The sequence below is a fragment of the Balaenoptera ricei genome, unplaced genomic scaffold (assembly GCF_028023285.1).
Source record: "Balaenoptera ricei isolate mBalRic1 unplaced genomic scaffold, mBalRic1.hap2 scaffold_149, whole genome shotgun sequence".
NCBI classification, from domain to species: Eukaryota; Metazoa; Chordata; class Mammalia; order Artiodactyla; family Balaenopteridae; genus Balaenoptera; species Balaenoptera ricei.
The window spans coordinates 294,508-306,893 of NW_026777452.1; the positions used below are offsets into that span (position 1 = coordinate 294,508).

General features: G+C 66.6%; 12 pseudogenes; all 12 read left to right on the top strand.

Annotated features, from left to right (window-relative positions):
• Window positions 1-849: 849 nt before the first annotated feature.
• On the top strand, window positions 850-968 carry LOC132358670 (5S ribosomal RNA; annotated as a pseudogene).
• A 910-nt stretch (window positions 969-1,878) lies between these two features.
• LOC132358457 (5S ribosomal RNA) lies at window positions 1,879-1,997 on the top strand (annotated as a pseudogene).
• An 896-nt stretch (window positions 1,998-2,893) lies between these two features.
• On the top strand, window positions 2,894-3,012 carry LOC132358276 (5S ribosomal RNA; annotated as a pseudogene).
• Window positions 3,013-3,921: 909 nt separating this feature from the next.
• On the top strand, window positions 3,922-4,040 carry LOC132358671 (5S ribosomal RNA; annotated as a pseudogene).
• Window positions 4,041-4,951: 911 nt separating this feature from the next.
• Window positions 4,952-5,070, top strand: LOC132358458 (5S ribosomal RNA; annotated as a pseudogene).
• Window positions 5,071-5,966: 896 nt separating this feature from the next.
• Window positions 5,967-6,085, top strand: LOC132358277 (5S ribosomal RNA; annotated as a pseudogene).
• A 909-nt stretch (window positions 6,086-6,994) lies between these two features.
• LOC132358672 (5S ribosomal RNA) lies at window positions 6,995-7,113 on the top strand (annotated as a pseudogene).
• Window positions 7,114-8,024: 911 nt separating this feature from the next.
• On the top strand, window positions 8,025-8,143 carry LOC132358459 (5S ribosomal RNA; annotated as a pseudogene).
• Window positions 8,144-9,039: 896 nt separating this feature from the next.
• LOC132358278 (5S ribosomal RNA) lies at window positions 9,040-9,158 on the top strand (annotated as a pseudogene).
• A 909-nt stretch (window positions 9,159-10,067) lies between these two features.
• LOC132358673 (5S ribosomal RNA) lies at window positions 10,068-10,186 on the top strand (annotated as a pseudogene).
• A 911-nt stretch (window positions 10,187-11,097) lies between these two features.
• On the top strand, window positions 11,098-11,216 carry LOC132358551 (5S ribosomal RNA; annotated as a pseudogene).
• Window positions 11,217-12,112: 896 nt separating this feature from the next.
• On the top strand, window positions 12,113-12,231 carry LOC132358279 (5S ribosomal RNA; annotated as a pseudogene).
• Window positions 12,232-12,386: the final 155 nt, after the last annotated feature.

Below are 12,386 nucleotides of genomic sequence, written 5' to 3' on the forward strand. Positions count from 1 at the left end.
CGCCGGGCACTGCTGCAGGCCTCATCTACTCAGGCCTCTCGCAACACAGCGTGCGCCAGAGGGGGCCCACCCAGCCGGTCTGGGTGGACATGCCGCCAGAAGGCGGCCCTGGAAGGCAGCCGCACCCCAGCCTCTCCCGGGGTGGCTGGCCCGGACCCAGACTCCGCTGCAGGCCCGGGTGAAGATCGTGAGGCCCGCGAGGCCCTCGACCTGCCCGTGGCCAACCCAACCAGCGCCCATCTGCGCCGCAGCCACCTGTCTGCCTCTGTGTCTCTCCACAGCTCCCTCCGGAAAAAGCCCACCCTCCGCTGTTTCGCCATGGCCGGGGGCGGGAGCGGGGTCCTGGGCCGGTCCGGTTCTCCGGGCCAGCCGGCCACCATGCGCTGGGAACTGTGCTCAGCGGGTGGCGTGTGGGCAAGGGTGGCCTTGCTGGGTCCAAGGGGCCGTGCCGCATCAATGGTGGCTCCCAGTGGCTTTGGGCTAACTGCCTTCAGGCAGGAGGGCCAGCCCGGCCGCGGCTGGACTGCACCTAGCACTGCGTGGGTGGACAGGGTGGGGAATGCCCAAGGGACCGTGGACCACGGACCCTTAAGCCTTCAGAGCCACGTCTTTGTGAGCGTCGAGCGGGATCTGGGGCGGTTCGCCATGCGCCTATGTGCCTGGATGTTCCCGCCAGAACTGAGCTGCTAGAGCGTCCAAGACTCCACCACACCCGGACCCCGAAGCCTGCTATCGCCTGCCTGGGCGGGCCGCAGGGCCGTGCTGCAGAGGGCTGGTCGCCGGACTGGCGGTAATTTGCCAGCACCAGGTAAGCTGAGCCTCAAGAGGCACCCCGTGGGCCCCGCTGCCTTCTATGGCCATACCACCCTATACGCACCCCATCTCGTCTGATTTCCGAAGCTAAGCAGGGTCGGGTCTGTTTACTACCTGGATGGGAGACCACCTGGGAATACTAGGTGCTGTAGTATTTTTTGCCCCCCGATTGCCCTTTTCTTGTAGTGGCCGGTACTCAAGGCTTCCTCTGCCCCCGCCGGGCACTGCTGCAGGCCTCATCTACTCAGGCCTCTCCCGACACAGCGTGCGCCGGAGGGGGCCATCCCCGCCGGTCTGGCTGGACATGCCCCCAGAAGGCGGCCCTGGAAGGCAACCGCACGCCAGCCGCTGCCGGGGTGGCTGGCCCGGACCCAGACACCGCCGCAGGCCCGGGTGAAGATCGTGAGGCCCGCGAGGCCCTCGACCTGCACCTGGCCGACCACACCAGCGCCCCTCCACGCCGCAGCCACCCGTCTGCCCGTGTGTCTCTCCACAGCTCCCTCCGGAAAAAGCCCACGCTCCACTCTTTCACCACGGCCGGGGGCGGGAGTGGGGTCGTGGGCCGGGAATGGTTCTCCGGGCCGGCCGGTCACCGGGTGCAGGGAACTTTGCTCAGCATTTGGCGGAGGGGCAAGGGTGGCCTTGCTGGGTCTAAGGGGTCTTGCCGACTCAATGGTGCCTCCCAGTGGCTTCAGGCCAACTGCCGTCGGGCAGGAGGGCCAGCCTGGCCGCGGCCGGGCTTCACCTAGAACTGTGTGGGCAGACAGGGTGGCGAATGCCCAAAGGACCGTGGGCCACGGGCCCTTAAGCCCCCGGGGCCACGTCCTTGTGGGCGTCAAGCGGGATCTGGGGCAGAGGGCCAAGCTCCTATGGGCCTGGAGGGTCCCGCCTGACCTGAGCTGCGAGGTCTCCCACGAGTCCGCCAATCCCGGGTGCCCGAGGCCTCCTGTCGCCTGCCTTGGTGGGCGGCTGGGCCGTGCCGGAGAGGGTTGGCTGCCGGGCTGTCGGCAAGCCCCAGCACCAGGGAAGCTAAGCCTCAAGAGGCACCCCGTGGCCCCCGCAGCCTTCTACCGCCATACCACCCTGAACGCGCCCGATATCGTCTGATCCTGGAAGCTAAGCAGGGTCGGGCCTGCTTAGTACTTGGATGGGAGACCACATGGGAATACCAGGTGCTGTAGGCTTTTTTGCCTCCCACTATAAATTCTCCTTTAGGCGCCCACGGCTGATGCCGCCTCCGCCTCTGCAGGCCTCACCTCCTCAGGGCCCTCCCAACACAGCGTGCTCTGGAGGGGGCGCTCCCCGCAGGTCTGGATGGAAATGCGGCCAGAAGGCGGCCCTGGAAGATAGCCATAAACCAGCCGCTCCCGTGGTGGCTGGCCCGCAGCCAGACTGCGCCGCACGCCCAGGTGAAGGCCGTGAGGCACGCGAAGCCCTCCACCTACAACTGGCCGTCCCCACCAGCGCGCATCCACGCCGCAGCCACCTAATTGCCCGTGTGTCTCTATACAGCTCCCTCCGGAAAAAGCCCACCCTCTGCCGTTTCGCTACGGCTGGAGGCAGGAGCGGGGTCGTGGGCCGTGACTGGTTCTCCAGGTCGGCTGACCTCCAGGCATCGGAACTGTGCTTGGCGGGTGGCGTGGCTGAAAGGGTAGTTTGCTGGGGCTAAGAGGCCGTGGCAGCCCAACGGTGGATCCCAGTGGCTTTGGGCCAACTGCCGTCGAGCAGGAAGGCCGGCCCGGCCATGGCTGGGCTGCTCCTAGAACTGCGAGGGTGGACAGGTTGTGTAATGCCCAAGGGACAGCAGGCCACTGGCCCTTAAGCCTCTGAGGCCACGTCCTTGTGAGCGTCGAGCGGGATCTGAGGTGGAGCGTCAAGCGCCTACGGGTCCGGAGGTTCCCGCCCGAACAGGGCTGCAAGGTCGCCCAAGACTCTGCCACCTCCGGGTCCCCGAGGCCTCCTGTCGCCTGCCTGGGCAGGCAGCAGGGCCGTGCAGCAGAGGGCTGGTCGCCGGACTGGTGGTAATTCGCCAGCACCAGCTAAGCTGAGCCTCAAGAGTCACCCCGTGGCCCCCGCTGCCTTCTACGGCCATACCACCCTAAACGCACCCCATCTCGTCTGACCTCGGAAGCTAAGCAGGGTCGGGTCTGTTTACTACCTGGATGGGAGACCACCTGGGAATACTAGGTGCTGTAGTATTTTTTGCCCCCCGATCTGCCTTTTCTTGTCATCGCCGGTGCTCAAGGCTTCCGCTGCTCCCGCCGGGCACTGCTGCAGGCCTCATCTACTCAGGCCTCTCGCAACACAGCGTGCGCCAGAGGGGGCCCACCCAGCCGGTCTGGGTGGACATGCCGCCAGAAGGCGGCCCTGGAAGGCAGCCGCACCCCAGCCTCTCCCGGGGTGGCTGGCCCGGACCCAGACTCCGCTGCAGGCCCGGGTGAAGATCGTGAGGCCCGCGAGGCCCTCGACCTGCCCGTGGCCAACCCAACCAGCGCCCATCTGCGCCGCAGCCACCTGTCTGCCTCTGTGTCTCTCCACAGCTCCCTCCGGAAAAAGCCCACCCTCCGCTGTTTCGCCATGGCCGGGGGCGGGAGCGGGGTCCTGGGCCGGTCCGGTTCTCCGGGCCAGCCGGCCACCATGCGCTGGGAACTGTGCTCAGCGGGTGGCGTGTGGGCAAGGGTGGCCTTGCTGGGTCCAAGGGGCCGTGCCGCATCAATGGTGGCTCCCAGTGGCTTTGGGCTAACTGCCTTCAGGCAGGAGGGCCAGCCCGGCCGCGGCTGGACTGCACCTAGCACTGCGTGGGTGGACAGGGTGGGGAATGCCCAAGGGACCGTGGACCACGGACCCTTAAGCCTTCAGAGCCACGTCTTTGTGAGCGTCGAGCGGGATCTGGGGCGGTTCGCCATGCGCCTATGTGCCTGGATGTTCCCGCCAGAACTGAGCTGCTAGAGCGTCCAAGACTCCACCACACCCGGACCCCGAAGCCTGCTATCGCCTGCCTGGGCGGGCCGCAGGGCCGTGCTGCAGAGGGCTGGTCGCCGGACTGGCGGTAATTTGCCAGCACCAGGTAAGCTGAGCCTCAAGAGGCACCCCGTGGGCCCCGCTGCCTTCTATGGCCATACCACCCTATACGCACCCCATCTCGTCTGATTTCCGAAGCTAAGCAGGGTCGGGTCTGTTTACTACCTGGATGGGAGACCACCTGGGAATACTAGGTGCTGTAGTATTTTTTGCCCCCCGATTGCCCTTTTCTTGTAGTGGCCGGTACTCAAGGCTTCCTCTGCCCCCGCCGGGCACTGCTGCAGGCCTCATCTACTCAGGCCTCTCCCGACACAGCGTGCGCCGGAGGGGGCCATCCCCGCCGGTCTGGCTGGACATGCCCCCAGAAGGCGGCCCTGGAAGGCAACCGCACGCCAGCCGCTGCCGGGGTGGCTGGCCCGGACCCAGACACCGCCGCAGGCCCGGGTGAAGATCGTGAGGCCCGCGAGGCCCTCGACCTGCACCTGGCCGACCACACCAGCGCCCCTCCACGCCGCAGCCACCCGTCTGCCCGTGTGTCTCTCCACAGCTCCCTCCGGAAAAAGCCCACACTCCACTCTTTCACCACGGCCGGGGGCGGGAGTGGGGTCGTGGGCCGGGAATGGTTCTCCGGGCCGGCCGGTCACCGGGTGCAGGGAACTTTGCTCAGCATTTGGCGGAGGGGCAAGGGTGGCCTTGCTGGGTCTAAGGGGTCTTGCCGACTCAATGGTGCCTCCCAGTGGCTTCAGGCCAACTGCCGTCGGGCAGGAGGGCCAGCCTGGCCGCGGCCGGGCTTCACCTAGAACTGTGTGGGCAGACAGGGTGGCGAATGCCCAAAGGACCGTGGGCCACGGGCCCTTAAGCCCCCGGGGCCACGTCCTTGTGGGCGTCAAGCGGGATCTGGGGCAGAGGGCCAAGCTCCTATGGGCCTGGAGGGTCCCGCCTGACCTGAGCTGCGAGGTCTCCCACGAGTCCGCCAATCCCGGGTGCCCGAGGCCTCCTGTCGCCTGCCTTGGTGGGCGGGCTGGGCCGTGCCGGAGAGGGTTGGCTGCCGGGCTGTCGGCAAGCCCCAGCACCAGGGAAGCTAAGCCTCAAGAGGCACCCCGTGGCCCCCGCAGCCTTCTACCGCCATACCACCCTGAACGCGCCCGATATCGTCTGATCCTGGAAGCTAAGCAGGGTCGGGCCTGCTTAGTACTTGGATGGGAGACCACATGGGAATACCAGGTGCTGTAGGCTTTTTTGCCTCCCACTATAAATTCTCCTTTAGGCGCCCACGGCTGATGCCGCCTCCGCCTCTGCAGGCCTCACCTCCTCAGGGCCCTCCCAACACAGCGTGCTCTGGAGGGGGCGCTCCCCGCAGGTCTGGATGGAAATGCGGCCAGAAGGCGGCCCTGGAAGATAGCCATAAACCAGCCGCTCCCGTGGTGGCTGGCCCGCAGCCAGACTGCGCCGCACGCCCAGGTGAAGGCCGTGAGGCACGCGAAGCCCTCGACCTACAACTGGCCGTCCCCACCAGCGCGCATCCACGCCGCAGCCACCTAATTGCCCGTGTGTCTCTACACAGCTCCCTCCGGAAAAAGCCCACCCTCTGCCGTTTCGCTACGGCTGGAGGCAGGAGCGGGGTCGTGGGCCGTGACTGGTTCTCCAGGTCGGCTGACCTCCAGGCATCGGAACTGTGCTTGGCGGGTGGCGTGGCTGAAAGGGTAGTTTGCTGGGGCTAAGAGGCCGTGGCAGCCCAACGGTGGATCCCAGTGGCTTTGGGCCAACTGCCGTCGAGCAGGAAGGCCGGCCCGGCCATGGCTGGGCTGCTCCTAGAACTGCGAGGGTGGACAGGTTGTGTAATGCCCAAGGGACAGCAGGCCACTGGCCCTTAAGCCTCTGAGGCCACGTCCTTGTGAGCGTCGAGCGGGATCTGAGGTGGAGCGTCAAGCGCCTACGGGTCCGGAGGTTCCCGCCCGAACAGGGCTGCAAGGTCGCCCAAGACTCTGCCACCTCCGGGTCCCCGAGGCCTCCTGTCGCCTGCCTGGGCAGGCAGCAGGGCCGTGCAGCAGAGGGCTGGTCGCCGGACTGGTGGTAATTCGCCAGCACCAGCTAAGCTGAGCCTCAAGAGTCACCCCGTGGCCCCCGCTGCCTTCTACGGCCATACCACCCTAAACGCACCCCATCTCGTCTGACCTCGGAAGCTAAGCAGGGTCGGGTCTGTTTACTACCTGGATGGGAGACCACCTGGGAATACTAGGTGCTGTAGTATTTTTTGCCCCCCGATCTGCCTTTTCTTGTCATCGCCGGTGCTCAAGGCTTCCGCTGCTCCCGCCGGGCACTGCTGCAGGCCTCATCTACTCAGGCCTCTCGCAACACAGCGTGCGCCAGAGGGGGCCCACCCAGTCGGTCTGGGTGGACATGCCGCCAGAAGGCGGCCCTGGAAGGCAGCCGCACCCCAGCCTCTCCCGGGGTGGCTGGCCCGGACCCAGACTCCGCTGCAGGCCCGGGTGAAGATCGTGAGGCCCGCGAGGCCCTCGACCTGCCCGTGGCCAACCCAACCAGCGCCCATCTGCGCCGCAGCCACCTGTCTGCCTCTGTGTCTCTCCACAGCTCCCTCCGGAAAAAGCCCACCCTCCGCTGTTTCGCCATGGCCGGGGGCGGGAGCGGGGTCCTGGGCCGGTCCGGTTCTCCGGGCCAGCCGGCCACCATGCGCTGGGAACTGTGCTCAGCGGGTGGCGTGTGGGCAAGGGTGGCCTTGCTGGGTCCAAGGGGCCGTGCCGCATCAATGGTGGCTCCCAGTGGCTTTGGGCTAACTGCCTTCAGGCAGGAGGGCCAGCCCGGCCGCGGCTGGACTGCACCTAGCACTGCGTGGGTGGACAGGGTGGGGAATGCCCAAGGGACCGTGGACCACGGACCCTTAAGCCTTCAGAGCCACGTCTTTGTGAGCGTCGAGCGGGATCTGGGGCGGTTCGCCATGCGCCTATGTGCCTGGATGTTCCCGCCAGAACTGAGCTGCTAGAGCGTCCAAGACTCCACCACACCCGGACCCCGAAGCCTGCTATCGCCTGCCTGGGCGGGCCGCAGGGCCGTGCTGCAGAGGGCTGGTCGCCGGACTGGCGGTAATTTGCCAGCACCAGGTAAGCTGAGCCTCAAGAGGCACCCCGTGGGCCCCGCTGCCTTCTATGGCCATACCACCCTATACGCACCCCATCTCGTCTGATTTCCGAAGCTAAGCAGGGTCGGGTCTGTTTACTACCTGGATGGGAGACCACCTGGGAATACTAGGTGCTGTAGTATTTTTTGCCCCCCGATTGCCCTTTTCTTGTAGTGGCCGGTACTCAAGGCTTCCTCTGCCCCCGCCGGGCACTGCTGCAGGCCTCATCTACTCAGGCCTCTCCCGACACAGCGTGCGCCGGAGGGGGCCATCCCCGCCGGTCTGGCTGGACATGCCCCCAGAAGGCGGCCCTGGAAGGCAACCGCACGCCAGCCGCTGCCGGGGTGGCTGGCCCGGACCCAGACACCGCCGCAGGCCCGGGTGAAGATCGTGAGGCCCGCGAGGCCCTCGACCTGCACCTGGCCGACCACACCAGCGCCCCTCCACGCCGCAGCCACCCGTCTGCCCGTGTGTCTCTCCACAGCTCCCTCCGGAAAAAGCCCACACTCCACTCTTTCACCACGGCCGGGGGCGGGAGTGGGGTCGTGGGCCGGGAATGGTTCTCCGGGCCGGCCGGTCACCGGGTGCAGGGAACTTTGCTCAGCATTTGGCGGAGGGGCAAGGGTGGCCTTGCTGGGTCTAAGGGGTCTTGCCGACTCAATGGTGCCTCCCAGTGGCTTCAGGCCAACTGCCGTCGGGCAGGAGGGCCAGCCTGGCCGCGGCCGGGCTTCACCTAGAACTGTGTGGGCAGACAGGGTGGCGAATGCCCAAAGGACCGTGGGCCACGGGCCCTTAAGCCCCCGGGGCCACGTCCTTGTGGGCGTCAAGCGGGATCTGGGGCAGAGGGCCAAGCTCCTATGGGCCTGGAGGGTCCCGCCTGACCTGAGCTGCGAGGTCTCCCACGAGTCCGCCAATCCCGGGTGCCCGAGGCCTCCTGTCGCCTGCCTTGGTGGGCGGGCTGGGCCGTGCCGGAGAGGGTTGGCTGCCGGGCTGTCGGCAAGCCCCAGCACCAGGGAAGCTAAGCCTCAAGAGGCACCCCGTGGCCCCCGCAGCCTTCTACCGCCATACCACCCTGAACGCGCCCGATATCGTCTGATCCTGGAAGCTAAGCAGGGTCGGGCCTGCTTAGTACTTGGATGGGAGACCACATGGGAATACCAGGTGCTGTAGGCTTTTTTGCCTCCCACTATAAATTCTCCTTTAGGCGCCCACGGCTGATGCCGCCTCCGCCTCTGCAGGCCTCACCTCCTCAGGGCCCTCCCAACACAGCGTGCTCTGGAGGGGGCGCTCCCCGCAGGTCTGGATGGAAATGCGGCCAGAAGGCGGCCCTGGAAGATAGCCATAAACCAGCCGCTCCCGTGGTGGCTGGCCCGCAGCCAGACTGCGCCGCACGCCCAGGTGAAGGCCGTGAGGCACGCGAAGCCCTCGACCTACAACTGGCCGTCCCCACCAGCGCGCATCCACGCCGCAGCCACCTAATTGCCCGTGTGTCTCTATACAGCTCCCTCCAGAAAAAGCCCACCCTCTGCCGTTTCGCTACGGCTGGAGGCAGGAGCGGGGTCGTGGGCCGTGACTGGTTCTCCAGGTCGGCTGACCTCCAGGCATCGGAACTGTGCTTGGCGGGTGGCGTGGCTGAAAGGGTAGTTTGCTGGGGCTAAGAGGCCGTGGCAGCCCAACGGTGGATCCCAGTGGCTTTGGGCCAACTGCCGTCGAGCAGGAAGGCCGGCCCGGCCATGGCTGGGCTGCTCCTAGAACTGCGAGGGTGGACAGGTTGTGTAATGCCCAAGGGACAGCAGGCCACTGGCCCTTAAGCCTCTGAGGCCACGTCCTTGTGAGCGTCGAGCGGGATCTGAGGTGGAGCGTCAAGCGCCTACGGGTCCGGAGGTTCCCGCCCGAACAGGGCTGCAAGGTCGCCCAAGACTCTGCCACCTCCGGGTCCCCGAGGCCTCCTGTCGCCTGCCTGGGCAGGCAGCAGGGCCGTGCAGCAGAGGGCTGGTCGCCGGACTGGTGGTAATTCGCCAGCACCAGCTAAGCTGAGCCTCAAGAGTCACCCCGTGGCCCCCGCTGCCTTCTACGGCCATACCACCCTAAACGCACCCCATCTCGTCTGACCTCGGAAGCTAAGCAGGGTCGGGTCTGTTTACTACCTGGATGGGAGACCACCTGGGAATACTAGGTGCTGTAGTATTTTTTGCCCCCCGATCTGCCTTTTCTTGTCATCGCCGGTGCTCAAGGCTTCCGCTGCTCCCGCCGGGCACTGCTGCAGGCCTCATCTACTCAGGCCTCTCGCAACACAGCGTGCGCCAGAGGGGGCCCACCCAGCCGGTCTGGGTGGACATGCCGCCAGAAGGCGGCCCTGGAAGGCAGCCGCACCCCAGCCTCTCCCGGGGTGGCTGGCCCGGACCCAGACTCCGCTGCAGGCCCGGGTGAAGATCGTGAGGCCCGCGAGGCCCTCGACCTGCCCGTGGCCAACCCAACCAGCGCCCATCTGCGCCGCAGCCACCTGTCTGCCTCTGTGTCTCTCCACAGCTCCCTCCGGAAAAAGCCCACCCTCCGCTGTTTCGCCATGGCCGGGGGCGGGAGCGGGGTCCTGGGCCGGTCCGGTTCTCCGGGCCAGCCGGCCACCATGCGCTGGGAACTGTGCTCAGCGGGTGGCGTGTGGGCAAGGGTGGCCTTGCTGGGTCCAAGGGGCCGTGCCGCATCAATGGTGGCTCCCAGTGGCTTTGGGCTAACTGCCTTCAGGCAGGAGGGCCAGCCCGGCCGCGGCTGGACTGCACCTAGCACTGCGTGGGTGGACAGGGTGGGGAATGCCCAAGGGACCGTGGACCACGGACCCTTAAGCCTTCAGAGCCACGTCTTTGTGAGCGTCGAGCGGGATCTGGGGCGGTTCGCCATGCGCCTATGTGCCTGGATGTTCCCGCCAGAACTGAGCTGCTAGAGCGTCCAAGACTCCACCACACCCGGACCCCGAAGCCTGCTATCGCCTGCCTGGGCGGGCCGCAGGGCCGTGCTGCAGAGGGCTGGTCGCCGGACTGGCGGTAATTTGCCAGCACCAGGTAAGCTGAGCCTCAAGAGGCACCCCGTGGGCCCCGCTGCCTTCTATGGCCATACCACCCTATACGCACCCCATCTCGTCTGATTTCCGAAGCTAAGCAGGGTCGGGTCTGTTTACTACCTGGATGGGAGACCACCTGGGAATACTAGGTGCTGTAGTATTTTTTGCCCCCCGATTGCCCTTTTCTTGTAGTGGCCGGTACTCAAGGCTTCCTCTGCCCCCGCCGGGCACTGCTGCAGGCCTCATCTACTCAGGCCTCTCCCGACACAGCGTGCGCCGGAGGGGGCCATCCCCGCCGGTCTGGCTGGACATGCCCCCAGAAGGCGGCCCTGGAAGGCAACCGCACGCCAGCCGCTGCCGGGGTGGCTGGCCCGGACCCAGACACCGCCGCAGGCCCGGGTGAAGATCGTGAGGCCCGCGAGGCCCTCGACCTGCACCTGGCCGACCACACCAGCGCCCCTCCACGCCGCAGCCACCCGTCTGCCCGTGTGTCTCTCCACAGCTCCCTCCGGAAAAAGCCCACACTCCACTCTTTCACCACGGCCGGGGGCGGGAGTGGGGTCGTGGGCCGGGAATGGTTCTCCGGGCCGGCCGGTCACCGGGTGCAGGGAACTTTGCTCAGCATTTGGCGGAGGGGCAAGGGTGGCCTTGCTGGGTCTAAGGGGTCTTGCCGACTCAATGGTGCCTCCCAGTGGCTTCAGGCCAACTGCCGTCGGGCAGGAGGGCCAGCCTGGCCGCGGCCGGGCTTCACCTAGAACTGTGTGGGCAGACAGGGTGGCGAATGCCCAAAGGACCGTGGGCCACGGGCCCTTAAGCCCCCGGGGCCACGTCCTTGTGGGCGTCAAGCGGGATCTGGGGCAGAGGGCCAAGCTCCTATGGGCCTGGAGGGTCCCGCCTGACCTGAGCTGCGAGGTCTCCCACGAGTCCGCCAATCCCGGGTGCCCGAGGCCTCCTGTTGCCTGCCTTGGTGGGCGGGCTGGGCCGTGCCGGAGAGGGTTGGCTGCCGGGCTGTCGGCAAGCCCCAGCACCAGGGAAGCTAAGCCTCAAGAGGCACCCCGTGGCCCCCGCAGCCTTCTACCGCCATACCACCCTGAACGCGCCCGATATCGTCTGATCCTGGAAGCTAAGCAGGGTCGGGCCTGCTTAGTACTTGGATGGGAGACCACATGGAAATACCAGGTGCTGTAGGCTTTTTTGCCTCCCACTATAAATTCTCCTTTAGGCGCCCACGGCTGATGCCGCCTCCGCCTCTGCAGGCCTCACCTCCTCAGGGCCCTCCCAACACAGCGTGCTCTGGAGGGGGCGCTCCCCGCAGGTCTGGATGGAAATGCGGCCAGAAGGCGGCCCTGGAAGATAGCCATAAACCAGCCGCTCCCGTGGTGGCTGGCCCGCAGCCAGACTGCGCCGCACGCCCAGCTGAAGGCCGTGAGGCAGGCGACGCCCTCGACCTACAACTGGCCGTCCCCACCAGCGCGCATCCACGCCGCAGCCACCTAATTGCCCGTGTGTCTCTATACAGCTCCCTCCGGAAAAAGCCCACCCTCTGCCGTTTCGCTACGGCTGGAGGCAGGAGCGGGGTCGTGGGCCGTGACTGGTTCTCCAGGTCGGCTGACCTCCAGGCATCGGAACTGTGCTTGGCGGGTGGCGTGGCTGAAAGGGTAGTTTGCTGGGGCTAAGAGGCCGTGGCAGCCCAACGGTGGATCCCAGTGGCTTTGGGCCAACTGCCGTCGAGCAGGAAGGCCGGCCCGGCCATGGCTGGGCTGCTCCTAGAACTGCGAGGGTGGACAGGTTGTGTAATGCCCAAGGGACAGCAGGCCACTGGCCCTTAAGCCTCTGAGGCCACGTCCTTGTGAGCGTCGAGCGGGATCTGAGGTGGAGCGTCAAGCGCCTACGGGTCCGGAGGTTCCCGCCCGAACAGGGTTGCAAGGTCGCCCAAGACTCTGCCACCTCCGGGTCCCTGAGGCCTCCTGTCGCCTGCCTGGGCAGGCAGCAGGGCCGTGCAGCAGAGGGCTGGTCGCCGGACTGGTGGTAATTCGCCAGCACCAGCTAAGCTGAGCCTCAAGAGTCACCCCGTGGCCCCCGCTGCCTTCTACGGCCATACCACCCTAAACGCACCCCATCTCGTCTGACCTCGGAAGCTAAGCAGGGTCGGGTCTGTTTACTACCTGGATGGGAGACCACCTGGGAATACTAGGTGCTGTAGTATTTTTTGCCCCCCGATCTGCCTTTTCTTGTCATCGCCGGTGCTCAAGGCTTCCGCTGCTCCCGCCGGGCACTGCTGCAGGCCTCATCTACTCAGGCCTCTCGCAACACAGCGTGCGCCAGAGGGGGCCCACCCAGCCGGTCTGGGTGGACATGCCG